Source organism: Homalodisca vitripennis, chromosome 1 (assembly GCF_021130785.1).
Source record: "Homalodisca vitripennis isolate AUS2020 chromosome 1, UT_GWSS_2.1, whole genome shotgun sequence".
In the NCBI taxonomy this organism is placed as follows: Eukaryota; Metazoa; Arthropoda; class Insecta; order Hemiptera; family Cicadellidae; genus Homalodisca; species Homalodisca vitripennis.
The window spans coordinates 208,630,079-208,649,572 of NC_060207.1; the positions used below are offsets into that span (position 1 = coordinate 208,630,079).

At 31.5% G+C, this 19,494-nt stretch overlaps 1 pseudogene; it reads left to right on the forward strand.

Annotated features, from left to right (window-relative positions):
* Positions 1–12,297, forward strand: part of LOC124354700 — a 37,562-nt pseudogene extending 25,265 nt beyond the window's left edge.
* The last annotated feature ends 7,197 nt before the right edge of the window (positions 12,298–19,494 follow it).

The window sequence follows — 19,494 nt, forward strand, 5'->3', positions numbered from 1 at the left end:
GGTGGACGTGGAGGTGCTCTGTCCGGGGGGAACCAAAAATTTATTAAAAGTTGTTGGTTTGCTACCTTGGATAAAATGGGGAAAAAACCGATTTTGCCAAAAAATTTTCCCGGTATACTTTGGCACAAAAAGGGTTTCCCCCAAAAAAAAAGGGCCCCCAAAAACTGATCCCTCACAAACCAAGCCAAACTTTAATTTCTCAGGATGCTGGGGAAGTTGCTCTCCATCCCCCAATTTTGTGTTAACCCCCAGCCCAATAATGAGCACGTCCCCCCGTTAAAGTTAAAACCTTTTAAATGAAAAAATTTCTTCATCTGAGAAAAAAATGTTTTTTATCTAATTGTATTTTAAAATTTCAAAATTCTGCTCATTTTTTCACAAAATTCTACTTAAAGCAAAATCTCCCACCTTTTCTCAGGGGTAAAAAAATTTTTTAAAGGGGTTTTAAACCCCCTTTTCCCCTTTAAAAATTTACAAACTGATGTTTGAGATATACCTAATATTTAGAAAAAATTTTTTTTTTGGAAAAAGAGAATCTTCATGCCCCCTTTTAAAAAGTCCCCAATGACAATGCTTCGTTTTCGCTGAATTTTTTGGCGTCCAGGTTTGGGGTGGGGTTTAACACGGCCTGTTTCCCGGGGAAAGTTTTTGGTTTTTTTTTTGAACTCCGATTTAGATACAAGGTTTCGATTGGGGGGAAAAAAGGGGAAAGAAATAAAAAATTCCCCTTCTTCATCATAAGATCTCAAAACCGGTCCTTAACAAAAAATACCCTAAACTTTTGCCAATTTTCTTGATTAAAAATAAAGGGGAAAATCAACCCCAATTGGAAAATTGGAAAAAATTTTTTTTGGACCAGAAGTGCTTTTACACGCACCAAAGCCTATGAAATTGCGTGTGAAAACACAGGTAACGTTTGGGGCCAAAAAAATTTTAAAAAAGGGTTTTTAAAAATGCCCTGAAAATTCAAGCATATTTTGTAAATGAATTGAAAAGTATGTATTTTTGGAAACCATATGTGTTTTGAAAAAAACAAAAAATTAATTAGCTTTGGGGTTTAATTTTTTTTTAAAAGGCAAAATAATCCCAAAAATTATCTGCAGGTGACCATTACGACATAAAATTCCCAGGGAAAATTTTAAAAAAAAACTACAGTAATTACTTTTCGAGATAAAGGGGGTTAAAAAGGGAAATTGTTTGTTATTTTTAAAAATAAAGCAAAAAACGAAAAAGAAAAATTTTTTAAAAATTTTTTTTGATATTTTCCAAGAGAAAACTAAAATTTTAAAGGTGAAATTTTTGGTCTACCATTTTTTTTGCCAGTTTTTTAAAACCCCCAAATGAATCGCCCCTTTCCAAAACAACAACCCCCCATGAAAAACCTGCCTCCCCAAAATCCCGAGATGTTTACAATTTTTTGATGTTCCAAAAAAAAAAAAATGAAACCGAACTAGAACGAAAAACCCGTTTTGGGTGGTTACATCGAAAATAAAATAATACGCATAGGGGGTAAATTCTACTGCTGTTCATGAAAAAAAAATCAAAAAAGATAAATTCCTTTTCCACCTCTTTTTTTAAATCAAAAAGGGTTTAAATTCCCCTTTTTTTACCCAAAGAAACATTGAAAATACAGAAACGATTCATTTTAATCTTAGTAACCCTTTAGAAACCCCTTTTTTTCCCCTTTTAAATTTTAAATTTTTTTACGGGGTTTTTGTGTTACATCTTGATAATTAATACGTTTTTTAACCCCCATCAAACCCCTTTTAAATTTTTTTTAAAATTTTTGGTTCTCTGAGAGAGACAGCTGGCCCCCACTCAACTCTGACTAAAATTATTATTCACCTTTTACTTTGAAATTTTATCTCCAGCTTTAGTAGCCTTTTTTATTCGGGGGGAACAAGGGGCCCAAAACAAAACGTGATCACCCAAAAACCTTTAAAGAGCATAAAAAGGGAAATATCCTTTTTTAGAAATTTTTTTTAAAAAAATTAAAAAAAAAAAAGCTCAAAACAAGGGGGAAAAAATAATTACTTTTTTAAGATAAAATCACCTTTAAAAAATTCATTAAAAAAAATTTTTTAAACTAAAAAAAATTTTAAAAGTTTGACATAACACTTTTTTCCCCCGATTGAAATCTTTGGGGTTTAAACTGTTTTAAAAAAAATATGGTTTTAAAAATGGGGTTTAAAATTATAATAAATTTTTTAGTTCCAAATAAAATGAAAACCCCTTTTTTGCTAAAAAAAACTTTTAGAAAATTTAAAAAAAAACCAATTTTTTTTTAGAAATATTCTTTTATTTTTTTAAAATTTACAATGAAAAACAATTTAGGGGAAAAGTACAAACCAAGCTTATTTAACCAATACAATTGGTTTTTCTGTTTTTCCCCCAAAAACCCAAAAAGGGGATTTAAAATTAATTTGGGGTTGAGATTAAAAAACCCTTTTTATTCAGGTTTATATGGAAAAAAAATCAGTGCCATTATATTGAATTTTAAACCCCAAAAAACCCCGTTTTAGTTCAAAATGTGTTTTAAAAAGGGGTCGGATTTTTCCCCTTTTTCACTTTTTTTGTATTGGGGAAAAACAGATTGTAAAATTATCACATAAGTTTAAAAAGTCACAATAACCCTTAAAATAAAAAAATGAAAAAAAATTTTTCAAAAAATTTTAGTATGGATTTTAAAACAATTTTTTAGTAAAAAATTTCCTTTAAGTTAATATGGTAACCATTTTATTCATGAAATTTTAAATTTTTTAAATTTTTTAAATCATCAAAATTTCATACTAAACTATTTAAATATAAACCAAAAGAGTTGATAATAACTCTATAAAATTTAAGTTTCCCCTTTTTGGGGCCCCAAAAACCCCCCCTTTTTTAGGGGCTAATACACCATAAATTATTAATTAAAATTAAAATAATTTTTTTTTTTAAAAATTTTAAAACCAATAAAATAAATTTTCCAAGGGGTAAGTTGAATTTTAAAAAAAACTACTTAAAATTTTTTTTCATGTGTACATTGAAAATAATCCCCTTTTGTTTTTTAATTTTTTTTTAATAGACAAGTAATAAAAAAAACCCCCCCAAAGGGGATTTTTCCAGTTATGTCAAGGAAAAAAATATTTTTTTTGCTTTTTAAACACAGGGGCATAAGGAAATTTGATAAAAAATTTCTAGCTTCCTTGTTTTTTCCCCAAAAAAATTGATGAAAATACACAAAGAAGAATAACTGAAAAAATGGGTATTTAAGTTTTTTAATTTCTCATTATCCATTATCAGACTGGGAACCAAAAAACCAAAATTAAAATAATACAAGTACAGCCTGTTTTTTCAGGGGAAACCAACCCCTAGGAATTTGTCCTAAGAAAAAAATTAACTATAACCATGCAGTTTGGGGGTTTTTTGGGGAAAAGAAAGGGCATCAAAAAGGGTTTTTAAAATATAAAGTTTTTTTAATTTTTGGTCAAAAATTTTTTTCCCCCATTTGATACTTTTAAAAAAATGCCAAAAAATTCATAAAAAAATAATTAAAAACCCTTCAGACAAAAAGGGGCCCCCCTTTTTTAAAAACCGGAATGGGTTTGCTTTTCACGATTGTTTTTTTTTTTAAAAGTGCCCCGTTTTTTTGGGGGGTTAACCCCGCCCAAACTAAGAAAATATAAAAGAAAAAACACAATTTCATATTTTTAAACCCCCCTTTTAAACCCCCCCCAAATTGACCCCCCACCAAACTATTTTGGGGAGGGGTTTGGGGCTTCTGTTTTGGGGGGGAAAGGGGTTAAATTTTTTCCCTTTTTTCCTTCTAATAATCAAAGTAAATAACAAATTAAAAAAATTTTTAACTTTTTTTAAATTTGGGAACCCCTTTTTTAACCGTAAAAAATTACAAACTGAAAAATTTTTTTAAATTTTTTAAAATTTTGTTTTTTTCAATTCAACCCAAAAAAAATTTTAAATCATTTTTTACAATTTTAAAATTCCCCAAAAAAAAATTTCCCAAGATAAAAAAAGGGTTTTTTTTAAAAACCTTGTAAAATGCATTTGTACTTCTTTTCAAGAAATGTTATATTGTACGTAAAAAAAAAAAAATTTTTTGAATTGGAGAATGAGAGGCAGAGATTTGAAAAACCCCAAAAAAATTTTTTCCAAAATTTTTAATAAAAAAAAAAATTTTTAATAAGAATTAAAAAAAGGGGGTTTCTAATAAGCATTTATAGTTTTTTTTAAAAAAAAAATTTATTTTAAAAAAAAATTTTTAAAAACGGGTTTTTTATAAATTCTACAAAAAAAAATTTCCCTTTTAATTACAAACTTTTTTGTGTCATTTTTTTGGTTTTTTTTTTGAAAATTTTTTTATAATTTTTTTTGTTTTTTTATATATTTTAGGATTTTTATTTTTTTGGGATCAGGGGTTATCCTTAGTTTTTTTTATTTTTTTTTTGTGAAAAATTTTCACTTTTTTTTTAATTTAAAAAGATAATGTTGTTTTTCTTTTTTTTAAAACTACATTAACTTTACATTTTGAAGATTTTATTTTTGTGGGAAATTTGGGGGAAATAAATACATTTTTTTTTATTTAAAACCCCCCCCCAAAAATTTTTTGTATATAGCTTTTAAAAAAAGGGATAGAAAAAAAATAAAAAAATTCCCCGGATAAAAAAACAAAAAAACTCTATTGAAAAGAAATTTTACTCATTTACAAACAACAAAATATTAATTCTAAAATAAAACCCCCAAAACATTGAAAAAAATTTTTTTAATTTTTTTAAAAAAAAATTTAAAAAAAATTTTTTAAAAAAAATATTTTTAAAAAAGGGGTTTAAATTTTTTTAAAAAGAAAAAATGCATTACAAAAAGTAAAAAAAATTTTTTTTTAAAAGTTTTTTTATAAAAAAAAAATCTTTTAAACAATTTTTAGACAGAAATTTTCTGGGGAAAAAACCATAAATGCAACAATTAAAATTTTGATTTTAACTGAAAATCCATTTCGTGCCCGTAACCTTCAAAAAACCCTTTGCCACCTTACAAAATTTTAAAAAGAGGAAATTTTTAAAAATCATTAAAACAGTAAAAGGTGTTTAATTTTAAAGTGTGGGTGTTAATCGAAAGAACTTTTTTCCCTTTTTCCCATTTTTCAGGAATTTTCTGATTTTAAAAGTGCAAAAAGTTTTCCCCCCCTTGTCTTTTTGGGAAAACCTGGGTGTTTTCAGGTATATTTTCGCCTCGCAAAACCCAATAAGACCAGTCTAGATCTCCCTGCCGAAAGACTCCGCCAAAAAACTTTTTTTTTAAAAATGGGGGGTTAAATTTTTCTTTCAGTAGCTCCTGTTTTAAACCCCCAAAACAAACCCCCTTCTTTAACTATCCAAATTTTAAAAAAATTTTTACTATCAGATTTTTTATTAAAATTCCTTTTTTTTTAAATTTTGGAAAAAATTTTTTATGGCACTATTTATTTTCATTCAGTAACTTTTAACCCCAATTTTTGAATCCGGTTAAAAAAATTTAATTTTTTTCAAAGCAATAAATTATTTTTTTAATTTTTTTTGAATTTTTTAAATTCATGCAAATGGTTTTATACCGACAGTTGCAAATTTTTTTTAATTTTACAATTTTGAAACCACAAAACTGATTGGGGTTTCTTTATTACACCTTAAAGGTTTTTCTTTTTTGCTCGGGGTTTCTTCAAATTTTTTTCAAAAGGGAATTGTTAAAATTTTTGCTCTTGGGGCCTGCTTTTTTAAAGGCACCAGTCCAAAATCTTTATTCATATTTTTGTATAAAAATACACTTTAAAATTGGGGAAATTCATACAACAAAAAAATGTTTCATTTTTAAGGATATGCTCCACAATTTTATAATCGGGGAAACCCCAAAAAGCTCTCCTTTCCACTTTTTTAGTTTGTGTTTATTTCTTAATATTTTTAAAAAGGTTTTAAAATTTAAAATTTTTATCATGTATTTTAAATTTTAAAAACCCAGGAAAATTTTTCGAATTGAGTAAATTTTTTTTATTTAAATGGGGTTTAAATTTTTTTTAAAAAAAAGTTTTTTTACCCCTTATTTTAAAAGATTTTTTTTCCTTTTCAATACAAAATTTTAAAAAGGGGGTTTTCAAAAATATGGAAAAAATTTTTTCTTTTTTTTACAAAAACCCCTTTGGCCCCCAAACTTTTTACAAAAAATAATTTTTAAATACGGTAAAAGAAAAAAATTTTGTTGTTATCTGGGGAAAAGTTTTACTTAGGGGTTTTTTTAGAAACGTATTTTTTTTAAAAACAAAAAAGGTAAATAACTTTTTTTTGTGGTTGAGCTTTAATATCAAGTTTTAAAAACAGGTCCCCTTTTTACAGTATAAACCAAAAAATTTTAAAAGTCTATTCAAAGTTTTTTATTTTGTTTTTGAAACATTTTGGAAAAAGGGAAAATGAGAAAAAAAACCAACAACATCCCCCGGGGGGGGCCCCCCCGGTTTTTTGATTTTTGTCTTCATTTGATCTCATTCTGTTTTTCCCAAAAACACTCTCTACTCCTTTCTACGCTTCCACTGGGGTTAAAACCTATTGTCAACGGTTCTTTATCTCTGACGCATAGCAACCGGCGCTTGTGTACTACTATCTTAATCCTTCTCAATGTTTTGGAATACGGGTAAGTTTAACTTTCTTTTGTAGCTCCCTTCTATAAAATTTCTTCAGAGCATCAGAAAACCCCTTAATTATTTATGGCCCCAATCCTTGGACTGAGTCTTGAATTAAAATTGTTTATTCAATTAAATTAAAGATTTACACCAGTATATTGGGCTCACGAAGAAACTAATAACTAGTTATAGTAGTTCAAGACATTATTGTAATGCTGTTACTTTAAAATGATTAAATTATTTAAAAATACTGAATTTTAAATATATTTGTCTTTAAAATATAATTGTATAATATTGATGAAAAGCTAATAATGTTTTTGTTTACAAATCATCTTAATAATTAACAAAAATTAACAATTTATAAAATATTTTGAGATATAGGTCCACGCTTTACCATTTTAGCATACTAATCTATAATGATATTTAGATTAAAAATTATCATAAGGATAAAACTAATTTAAATTTTATTTATGTTAAATAAAATTATCAAATTTTCTCATATAATTTTACATCTTTGTAAATATCTTGTTATCTCATTATAATTATGTGCATTTAAGTACTTTTAAACATGCAAAGGGGACCATTGAAAGAAATGCTTCAATTAGGGCATTTTTTGCAAATGTATTTCACCCATCAACTTACATGTGTACAGGACCTGAGTGAAGTGGGGGTATGACTACCTGCAGGATATGCCTCAGTACAGGGCTCGAAGGAAAACAACCTAAGCGTCGACTTGGTTAAGGAAGGTGAGGCGACGAAGACAGATTGGTGACCTCCCCCTGTATACCCCAACGGCTGGTTCTGGTTCGCCCTCCTGGAGTCCTCTAATGTGCGTCCCTGGCGAAGTTTAAATACGTTGAAGCTCTCTCGGTAAGCATTCGCTACAGTATGAGTGAACAAATATGAGAGGGATTCTTTAAATTTGAAATGTAATTAATTTGCCGTGAGAATTTTTATTCAAAGACTATTTTCTCTTGTCAGATGATTTTATGATAGATGCTAAACTTAAGTTGCAAATTTTTGCAGGTGGAAAACTTTGCTGTATTTAGGAAGCAGAGTGGTGAGGTCTACATTCTAGATGCCTACTGTCCCCACCTTGGAAGACCAACCATGGGCTAGGGGGGCTATTGGAGGAAGGTGGGTAAAAAAGACGAATGCCCTCGAGTGCCCATTCCACAGCTGGCAGTTCCGTGGGCCGGGAAGACCGGAAAGTGTTCCAGTAATCCCTTTTACGCAGCCAAAGTGTGAATAAAAAGTCAGTTTATAGGCGTAATTTGTGCCACAATTTCTGATATTCAGTATCGTGATCTGATATGGTGGTAAAAATTTTCAGTATCTCGGAAATTTTTTTAAGATTCAAAAAGCAACAGTAGTATAACAAGAACTGTGGTTTTTCCAGTTCCTAGTTTTGCCGCAAAGTGAAGAAATGGGACAAGTCGTGAACAGTGAATGACTACATCTTTGTCTGGTACCACGCAGAGGGTGAGGAACCATTCTGGCAAGTGGAAACCAGTCACGGAGATTGAGAACAAGAGAAGTGGTGGTACCGTGGATCCGGCTCCAGAGTTCCTCATTCAATTCTCACATCGAGGTAAGTTACTCGCTTCAGAGTTCTTTCGCCTTTCTTTCAATTAAATGGGTTTTTAAGAATAAATGTAAATATAATGACAGCTTGGTTATTATTTTTTTATCGTTCATTTTAATTCATCTTAATATTCCCTGTCAAACTATCTTTAACTTACGATCTATCAAGATTTTACTTACTAAGTTGAACAAAAATTGTGTAAATGATTTATCTTTTGTTCCTTAATAAACTCAATGTGTTGGTAAATCATGATTAGTTTTGAATCAGGCAATATTATACAAAAATTATTTAATTTAGTTAGTAATTAATTTTTTTTGTGCGTATTTGCATTGTGAATTGCTATAATTTTAGAAAAATATTTGTTACTTTCCTAATTTTGTTATTTCTCTAGATTATAGACATTTTTTGGATAATTTTAATCATGTATTACGATAATGATAACCTTGTTATAATGGAACACTCTTGAGAGAAAAATTTTAAATTAATATCAACGGATTGTTGTGGATAACTAAAAACAAAAAGAGAATAAAATATATTGAGGACGTTCCTAACAAAATGAAGTTCTTTGCCTCTGGGTTGTTTGTCAATGGGACTATCATCGTAAACAGTTATTCCTTGTTTGTTAACCCTTAGGAGATTCCTGAAAATGGGAGGTGATGGGTGGACGTAGCTCATCTAAACGCAATCCATGCTCCGTCAGTGCTCGAGTGGGTAAGTGACCTCCGGCTACTACGGAGCAAGCTGGGGGCCAGTTTCATCCGAACACTAGCTTTGGTCCCGCTACTTGGAAACAAGCACATGGAGGAAGGGAGGGAAAAAATCACATCGGGCACTATGAACCTCGACCACAGCGTCAAGTTGTTTGGAAGCGTCACCCTCATGTCAATTGCACGTCACAGCAAGACAGGTGAGCCTTGCGATTACCTCTTTGTATTGAACTCACATATAGTAATTTTTAATGACATATTTATTCAGGTAAATAAACGATACAAAAAGTATCAGCCGTAATATAAACATTGCTCATTTATATCATGTTTTATTATTTTCCTATTAAAATCAATGCACAATTGAGTGGAATGCAAAATATAAGCATGATTGGTTTTTCATGGGAATGTTTCCACTGCACCTTAGTACAGGAAAACCTTAAAGCTACTGTTTTCTGTCACCATGAATTTTTTATAATAGATAATCTCTACTGCAGTAAAAAACTTTCAGTGATTATGAATTTGATTTTTGTCAATGTTAGCAGATAAAACATTTCCATACAGAAACATTTAGAATCCAATAATAGGAAAATGATTGTGATACATTGTTTTTTTATGTAATGATTCCAATATTGCACTGATACTATTAAAAATATTAAGTGATAAATTCAGTAATTTAACACGCACGTTCACAACATCAGGGGTTTTCCAAACTTTAATTTGCTGTCAGATGATAATGGAAAAACCGTAATCAGATTTTTTTACGTCAAACGAGAAAGGTATGTAGGCTTCACAATTTTTCACAATAATATATATTTAATTCTGTCTTTACCGTGTACTCCAAGGGATACCTGAAAAAATTAATTTACTCTAAAAATTAAGCAATCATGCAGCCCAAGGGGTACACGATAGTCTGAGGTATTTATTTAAGTGTGGGATCAAATTTAACAAACCACCAAGACAGGCAAACAATAAAAACGCAATAATGAACACGCAATGAATGCACAGCAACGTGTACCCCATTGGGCACACAACGCACTCTACAATTGTGAAAGATCACGTGTACCAAGAAGCAGTACACGTTGTTATGAACATATTAAGAGGACAGTTTTATGGATTTTCACACATGACAATAAGTAGTACATTATATAGCAAGAAAATTTCTTTTATATAAGTTTTTATTTTTAAATGGAACAACAAAACCTCCACGTAGTAGAGTTTTACATCCACAGCCTTCCACCACATAAGCAGCATCTAAAACATAGTTTGTTTTTGTTCTCCTGAAAAAAAAAATTCCGCCACATTACTAGGAGGTTTTATTGGAAACACTAATTATATTTTATTCTTGACAATCAACTATGGTTCCTTATCGACAGGTTTTGGGCCAGGCTATGTGTACATGGACATCGATACAGGCATTGGACACATTGCTGTCACGCAAGTGGTCACCCCAATAGAGCCTCTACTGCAGCGTGTTGTACATCGAGTCTACTCCCCACCTTTACTTATGCTGTACGCCACCATCACACTCATCGGAGAGGCCATCATGGTGAGTCTTGACTAGTTTTGAATGCTACTATTATGATCAGCAATAGGAATGAAGTTGTTACATTTCAAAAAATTATTTATGTGATAAAAACAATGATATAAAAAAATAAAAACATTTTAAGAACCGTATCCATTCTGATTGCATTACGATAAGAAGTAGGTAAACTCTCAGCAGTAATTTTATATTGACGAGTCAGATTATTGTATATAAACCTTCTATTCGTTCCCCTATTTCTTCAAATGTAATATGGAATGAACCACACACTTTCTTAAGTAAACAATAGAAGTAGTCTTCTCAATTATTTTGTACAAAAAAACAGATAGCCTTGTCAAAATAGGTACAGAAAACCTTATGTTAGGGACTAAGCCAGGGTGTACAGTATATTTCACCTACAGCAAAGCTCTCAGAAAAGATTGGGAGGAAAAATGATTAGATCCTTAAATTGGAGAAGGGCCTCTGGACTAAAAACAATCTAAAATATTTATCTCTCCATATGCTAAAGGGTGAGCTCTACTAGAACAAAGTAAGGAGGATAAACGATTAATAATAAATAGGGATGCTGACAGGACATGGCCCCCTAGGAAACATCTGATAAAGATGGGGACAGTCAGACTGATGAATGCAGGCTCTGCGGAGAAGACATAAGAATCAGCAGAACATATTCGGCCAAACTGTCTTGCCATATTTAAAAGTAGGACAAAATTCCTAGGGGCGTATCTTTTTACTCCCAAGGATATCAGAGAACAGGACCCCTCAAATTTTGATTGGCTTCTGTAAAAGTCTCAGATTCTGAGGGTGTAAACATAAGTAAGGGGAAGCTCAAAGGTCCTTTTAGGACTACATGTGGAGGCACAGTCTCTTTCCTTCGAGACAAAAAAAATATTTTAAATGCGATGTTGAAAGTATACAACATATGATTCTGTTAGTGGTATAACTAAGAGGAGGATAAGGGAATGGAATTACCCCCAAAATCCCTACAATTAATTTAAAATATGTGTTACAAAACCAATCTAACTTGTTTTAAATAGAAGCAGTTACATGCTTTACTATTGAATTAGGCCTATTCATTTATTTAAATTTTATTCCATACCCACCATATAGTGTGCTCTTCTTCTAGTTACGCTACTGATTCTGATTCATGAATTTATCCAAGGCATCCTTCAAGGCGAGTTTATGTGATTTTTCATTCAAATTTGCACACTATTTTGGAAAGGTATTACATTTTAAAAATAGTGCTACGCAAATCTTTTTCTTAGACAAAGTTTTCAATGGATCACAAATAATGGTAGATTTACTCAAATTGTGCTTTAAGTTCAAACATTGACAGTTCATAACAGAATCATAACAAATATATGTTTTTTGCGCTTGTTTATCAAATGTTCCTCAGAGGGCTGACTAAAACCCCAGCTTTCTATAAGTTAGTAGTAGATTCAATAATTACTGCATTAAAGTTGTGTAGCTAAAATGTTAACGGTTTGCTCACAGATCGAAAGAGACATCATGTAAGGAACCACAAGAAGTATGTAAAACCACTTCTCGTCAAGGAGGACCACACAATCGGAAGACACAGACGGTGGTACAGTCAGTTTTACTCCAAAAACAGCCCAAAGTTTTACCTTTCAACAAGATAATCTCGACTGGTGAAGCATTTTTTGTCTTGAAACTCTGATATTGCACCCTTTCAGTAATTTTACACCTACAAACTATTTTGTATATACATTAGTGATAAGATTCTGTAAATATTAGCTTTAAAATATTTCAGTACAAAACAGTACCTTTGTTCTTTCACTTTAATTCTCAACCCATTGTAACTTATAGACTGCTGTTAAAATTAAACATTAGATTCGTTATTGTATATAGTTTTAATGTGTTATTTTTTTACTCGAAATTATTTATACTGTATAGATTTTTTACAAATAAAGTATGACTCTTTTTCGATATACCCATGGCTTATTGAATTTACCGTTTATATCCTCAATTTACTATTAATCATTATGGAAACTAAACACAAGTGGCCAGTATGTAATGGTTGGAATGACAGGCTTATTTTTAACTATTCATTGTTTCCTGGATGTACCAGAGACATTCAACAACACTAAACTCAAAACTCAATTACTAGTTTGAAACAGCGTGCTGGGAGGATATAGATAAGCAGAAAGTAATTATATCCTAGATGGATAATTAAACGGTGCAGTCCTATAAAAAGACTTAAGATGTTCAGGTGAGTAGAATACTATTAGCATCCAGGTAATTAATTAAGATGAGGGTTCATCGTCCATTTAGGGAAGGCTCACTTTTGAGCTAGTGAAATACTTAGATTGGGAATTGAGTATAAAATTCAAAGAAAAAGGCTTACCATTGAGTGGATTTGGCCATATCAAATGATATCATTACAATAGTTAGGAGGCAAATTCAAAAGTCCGATTATAAGATCCCATACAAGGTATAATAAAACCACACAGGGAAATAGTGGGAATAGCAATTTAACCCCACCAAAAACACTCGGAGAAAAAGAATTTAAATTTAACGTACCTATGATATAATTGGATGGAAGAATTTTTATAGCGGGACTCTTGAGGTGAAAATTTCCCACAGGAAATGATAATTTTACAAGAAACAACTAAGTTGAGTGGTCAGTCACGTGTATGGCATTATGTTTGACAAATTAACCACATTATTTAATCAATCAATCAATTAAATCATCTTTTATTTTACGATATACATTTACCAAGGGACTGTATTACATCAAAAAATGCAATAAAAAAATAAAACAATAAATACATTAAAATAAACAGTTAGCATCAGAGGTCTTTAGTAAATGATTATACAGGTTGTTATTTTTTTCCTTCCATCTTCTTGTTGGATTTCTCCAATGTAGAGATATTTTTTGTGCAGAAGTGTAAAAGGATCTGTTCCAGCAGGCACTGTGTCAGTAATATTCTTCAAGCGTTATCTCACTAGTTGTTGAAGAGAGGGTCGGGTCCGTGCCAACTGTTGGAGGACAGGGTTTTGTCTGATTCCTCTCAATGTCTGAGTGGTTGTGAGAGAAGGGTCTGCAGTTTGTTTGGGACAGGGTTCTCTGATTCTCTCAATATCAGTGGTTTGTGGAGAAGAGATGTTGCAGTTGTTTAGACAGGGTTTGTCTGATTTCTCTCAATGTCAGTGGTTGTGGAGAAGATTTGCAGGTTGTCTTGAGACAGGGTTTCTCTTGGACTCTTCTTGATGTTAATGGTCGGTAGAAGTGGTAATTAAAGTTTTGATGTCAATAGTTTTTGGAAAGTGTGGAAAGAGTTTTTTTTTTGACAAGGGGTTTATTCATAGATTCCCTCAGTACATTTAAACTCAGGTTTTATTACAGTGTTTCATAAAATCTCAATCAGAATACTGCTGTCTATACTAACTGATCCATATTAATAAGTAAGTAATTTATTTTAGATGGGTGAAAATTAATAACACCCCAAGAACTTGGCAAGGCAAGTCATGAAATATCAACAAGGGCAATGCGGAAGTGAGTTTGTAAATCGTCTTAACTGATAACATACCTATACAAATTACAACATTGAGGAGTTCTCTGTTTACCCTGTGATATTCTTCTATAGTTAACACATCATAGGCTAAATTTTACAAGTTTTAGTTATTATGGCTTGTTTGTAAACCAGCAGTTTTGTTTCTGTTCTTCTGTGTAGAGTGTGATACAAGGTCAATGGTTATCAAGGAAAACTTGTAAGTTGTTTTTTTCAAGTTCCTTTCCTCTTTACAAGGGGACTGTTGTGGTCATCTCTTTGTTGTAGTAGTTGGATGGGTAATCAACCAGCGCTCAGGTGAACACCCGAGTGGTGGTTTAGTTGTTTAGCAAATTTTTTAGGTAGTTTCTGTTGATGTCCTCAAAATTTTTTTTGTGCATTCTTAATTCTGTTTATGTAAGGCATTATGACAATTGTCACCAATAAACTTGACTTCTTTAGCCTTTAAATGTTCAAACAGCAAAAATATATTTTATCTGTATTAGCAGCATGGGCGGCTTACACCTATAGTCAATTTTTATTAAACTCCTCCTTCTTTTCTTGAGTTGATAATGCAGGGATTGAATTGTTCTGCTGAAAATTCTTTGGGTAGCCTTCTAAAGTTCAGGATTTAGATTTTATTGGTGATCTGATAAAATCTGCTGGCTCCTCTTTGGTTGAGTAACTTTTAAAACCTAAGGTACTTTTTTTTTTGTTCTTATTAGCGTCACCTTTAAAATTCTCTTAAAATAATAAGATGGTTTTAACCATACCCTTGCAACACCCTGTACTAGGTTAAAATTAATCTTGAAGGGAAGACAGTTTCTCAATTTTTACAATTCTCTTTACACTGTTAATCTTAAATCATTCATTAAATTTGTGTGTAATGTCGAATACCAGAAATAAAACTTGTGGTTAGTGTCTGAGGTGTCAGGGGCAGGAAAATATTTTGCGTTATTCAGGATTTTATTAATTTCTATGAAGTGTGCTCCCATTCAAAAACCAAAATGATAAATCTATCCCTAACCAGGGTTTTCAATGGTAGGAACTAATTAACCTTGTAGGTAGTCCAGAAGGGCATAGTCTTCTATTGAGCTGGATAGAATATTTTCTTGTTTTCATTGGGTGCATTTGTGGTCTTAGAATTGTACTTCTGGTAGGTGGGTTAAAGAAATTTTGGAAAATGAGGGTTATCTTTCGTTTTCTCTTTCTATTTTTTTTTACTCCACCATTTTGGGCGATGTATAAAAAATCTGAGTTTGAATTATTTTTGTTCTGACCCACATTCATGTTCATTTCATGCACTTTGTCCTAGAGAGGATTTTGTTCTCACAGGTATTGCAAAATTTCAGAGTTGTGTTAATTCACTGCTAAGTATGCTATTTCATCTGGATCCATTCTTGTTTGTCCAGGGCCTAATCAAATTACTTTAGATTTTTTTAACTCTGTGTAAAAGTCCTAGTTTCAATGTAGGTAAGTATTGCTTCGAGAGAACTGTAGCACAAGACTATTACATATATCAATAAATAAAGTATTTGTAAAAAGATATATTCTGAAGATAGGGCAGACTTGATGATTCGTCTTTTTCCATAATTTTATCCAGCTTAAAAAATATTACCATTAAGATCTCTATTGCATATTTAAAATCTTGAAATTTTGTATATTAATAATTAAAAATGTAAAAAAATGGAAATTTTGCATACAATGAAATATAAGACCTGGTATAGAGTGCTTGTAATATTTTTTTGTTCTGAGAAACCTAATTTAACTTTTTATACTAAAACATTTTAACTTCTTATATCACACCGAGGCTTATTTATAAACTGACTAATGATATTAAATTACAAACAAGCTATAGATTATTTGTTAAACTAGTCAGGTGTGGTTTGCTAACTCATGAAAATTCTGAGACTATTGATTAATTGGTACTTTGACTACGGTAAACATAAATAAATTGACATAATAATTTTTTGGTTTTAAGCATACAGTGTTGAGATAGGTAAACAATTGTAACAGTAATCCATGTAAAGTTTCATGTGTTCCATATATATATATATATATATATATATATAAATAGATATATAAGGTGGGATTACAAGATTTTGTATGTTTTGTAGGAATATTTATGCAGCAGAGAGTGAAGGGGGGTGATAATTTCTCCAGTATTGAGTTTTTATTGCTACTCTATCTATAACTCGAATTCATTACCGATCTGGTCTCATGCATTAACACTTTCATCACCGTCACTCAACCAGTCTGCATGGATAGTGCGTTTGTCATAATAAATAAGCATTTTTTTATCCTCGTCTCAGCAGCTAAATTAACTTCTTTGGATGTCATTATTTAAGGGTGTACAGATTCTTCATTAGCTCAAACGTGTCATGGTCACCTTGGGCATTATATTATTGCAAGGTTAACTTGTACAATTGTTTACAAATCAAGATGTCAGCATTTTTTAGGATAATAACTAATAGGTCTTGACTAATGCTTAAATAAGCTAGATTATTCAATAGAACTTTATTATTAAAAGGTCGAGATTTGTATTTTATATTCAGAACACATCTTAATTACGAGTCATTGATTATGTTTGAAAAAGTCCTTGGAAAAGCCAGTCCAGAGACAGTGTCTTTTCTATGAGAAAAACTGTTATCTTGGTCAGTATTACAAGGGGAAATAAATTCCATTTTTTTCAAAAGCAGAATACCTAAAACACGACATTTCATCATCATTTTCATCACACTTTCACACCTCCACTAGTCTATATATAATAATGTACACTAAGAACAGGCCAAATTTCCGCTCTCTTTAAAGCTTGGCAAAGATCTACCCTAGAGCTATAAAGTGGAAGCCCAATGGATCCAAGTAACTACAGGCCAATCTCGCTCATTCCTACTTTTTTTTCTAAAGTAAGTGAGCAGGGGTTGTGCTGAGAAAGAGACTAATTTGAATCATTGGTGAGCAAGAGAAAAGTTACTTTCTGCAAGTCAACATGGCTTTCTAAAAGGACAATCAACCACCACTGCAATTATCGAGCTATAGTTTAATTATAGACCACCTGTGTCGGGACAAGCTAGTCACTAGCATCATGCTTGAACTTTAGTAAAGCATATTGACTGCCTTGGGCCACACTCTAATTTTAAAAAAAACTTGACAAAACCCTTGGAAAAAAGGGTCCCGCTATAAATTGAGGTTTAGGGAGCTACCTGGAAGAACGAAAAGGCAGTTGTGGAAGTTTAAACATGCAGAATGGTGATAAAATTACAGCGTGAGATCAAAGCCACTTCCATAAAGAGAGGGGTCCCACAAGGCTCCCGTCCTTGGCCCCATGATACATCACTGTTCACAATGACAATCCTCAATAACCTCAATGGACTGTGAATACACTAATGTATGCTGACGACACCACCCGCTACCCCTCAAAAAACTCAACCGACCAGCTACTGTAAAGTCCAATCATATCCCCTGCACACAGCATATACCATTACTGTCATACTAACACCTGGTAGTAAACATGTTCCCAAAACAAACCAGCTACTTTTGGCAAGCACGAGACCAAATTTCTTGGAGTAACTATAGGCGAAATGTATCCTGGACACGAATATGTAGACACACTATGCAGCAAACCAAAACCAGCCTTTTTTGTCCTAAAACATTGCAACTCAGCTACACAGAACAAAAAACTTTGCTGTTTTCCCCAAACCTACCTTCGGAAGGCATTCTGCTGGGGGGAACGCTCAAAAGAACTGTCAAAATTTTTAAAACTCCAAAAAAAGCCAAAGGGTTAAAAAAGGCTTTCCCAAGAGACCCTTTAAAGAAGCATTCAAAAGCTTAAAATTAAACAGTGATTGCTCTTTATATCCCGGGGTCATACTATAAGTTGACGGCAAGAACCCCCCCGTGTGCTGCCAACAGACTAAAAAAAACTCCTCAGCTCAAACTTACAATTTTTGGGGGGACACACCTCACACTGTATGAGAAGAAACCCTCCAACAGGGCAAAAAGCTCTACAACCACTACCAGCACACATGAAGACCCCCCTCAGAAAGAAGTTAAAAACGTCATTGAAAAAAGGGCTAAAAAATAACCTTTCTACACCCTGAATAATCATAGACAATCAAATATTTAAAAAATTTTTAAAATTTTTATTAAAATTTTTGGGTTACAATTTTTAAAAATTTGGATTTTTAAAAAATTTTTAATTTTTAACTTAAATTTTTAATAAAATTTAATAAATTTTAAATATTCTTCTTTTTTATCTTTAGAAATAAGCCCTTTTTTATTTTTAAAACCCATGACAACTCAGAAAAAAAATTGTAGCTACTGCTTTGTATGTAACTTTTTACAACTTTTTTAAAATTTAAAGGGGGGGCCGATTTTAAATCTTTTTTCTAAAACATTTTACAACACATGACAAAATTTTAGAAATTTAATTTAAAAATTTACGCCATTGCTTTTTTTTAAATGTAAAAATAAAAAATTTTGGGGGCTTTTTTTTTATTTTTTAAAATAACATGGATTCCCTTTTTTTTTTTGTTACATTTTAAGGGCATGCCAAGGTGTTTCCTTTTAATTGAACAAACGCATTATGGGGAAACAAAACTAAACTTAACTTACAACTTAACTTAAAACTTCGGGAACGACTTAACTGGAAACTTCAAAATACGATTGGAATTGGATGACGAAGAAGCAGAGTGAAAAATTGAGAACTTGATATTGGGGGAATAATGAGAATGAAATAATAGGAAAACAAATTGAAGTTTTTTTAAAAAAATTGAAAATGTAAACAACGAATGATCCCACGGGAAAAAATAACAAAAGGGTTGTGAAAAAATTAACGTAAACAAGGTGAAAAAAAGGGGAAACCATTGAGAATCTTGTATTAGAAAACAAAATCTGAAAAAGAGTCTAATGAAAACCAAAGAAAACTAAAAAAGAAAACTGATTCAAATTATGTTTTCCTTTTACCCACTGTTTCCATTAATAGGGGGTCTCAAACAACTGAAGGGCGCAAAAACTTAGAAAGTTGTTTAAGCCCCTCAAAAACCAACAGTCTTTATTTCTTTATAAACGTTAGAAGCTGACTCAAATTTTAATCTGGAAAAAAAAGCAAAATCATAAAAAAAAATACCAAAAAATTTTTGACCTTCCGCAACAATAGTTTTTGCGGGGGCTGGTGATCCAAAACTTTTTTAAAAAACATTTTTGGACGGGAAAGTAAGCCCATTTTTCCTAACACAAACCTATTAAAAACCAAATCTTTCCAAAAATCACTTACATGTCAACTAAATATAAACCCCCCCTTCAACTAGCTCTACAAAAAATTTAAAAAGAAGAAAACACAGTATTAATGATAGTCAGGGGGAAGGGGCTCTACCATTGCTTTCAGAGCTAAAAAGTTTTTCAATTTTATGGTTTATGCAAACCCAGTGAACCTTAAACCAAGGGGAAAGGTGGAAAACTCTAATTTTGGACCACACAATAATGAAGTGATTGTTTTTTGCTGGTACTAAAGA